The sequence below is a fragment of the Rhagoletis pomonella genome, unplaced genomic scaffold, assembly GCF_013731165.1.
Source record: "Rhagoletis pomonella isolate Grant_MI unplaced genomic scaffold, Rhpom_1.0 Rhpom_scaffold_00009, whole genome shotgun sequence".
NCBI classification, from domain to species: Eukaryota; Metazoa; Arthropoda; class Insecta; order Diptera; family Tephritidae; genus Rhagoletis; species Rhagoletis pomonella.
Window position 1 is genome coordinate 7362831 of NW_023458563.1, and position 512 is coordinate 7363342.

Genomic DNA, 512 nt, shown 5'->3' on the forward strand with positions numbered 1-512 from the left:
TTCTACTTAGTAAGGGTTATAATCCCTAAGCGCGGCCGAAGGCCGCCCACGCAGAAAGAAGTTCTGCCCAAAAATACTTCCGGTCCCCTTTTGCGGCAACACAGAAAGGAGAATTCTACTTAGTAAGGGTTATAATCCCTAAGCGCGGCCGAAGGCCGCCTACGCAGAAAGAAGTTCTGCCCAAAAATACTTCCGGTCCCCTTTTCCGGCAACACAGAAAGGAGAATTCTACTTAGTAAGGGTTATAATCCCTAAGCGCGGACAAAGGCCGCCTACGCAGAAAGAAGTTCTGCGCAAAAGTACTTCCGGCCCCCTTTTCCGGCAACACATAAAGGAGAATTCTACTTAGTAAGGGTTATAGTCCCTAAGCGCGGCCGAAGGCCGCCTACGCAGAAAGAAGTTCTGCGCAACAATACTTCCGGCCCCCTTTTCCGGCAACACAGAAAGGAGAATTCTACTTAGTAAGGGTTATAATCCCTAAGCGCGGCCGAAGGCCGCCTACTCAGAAAGAA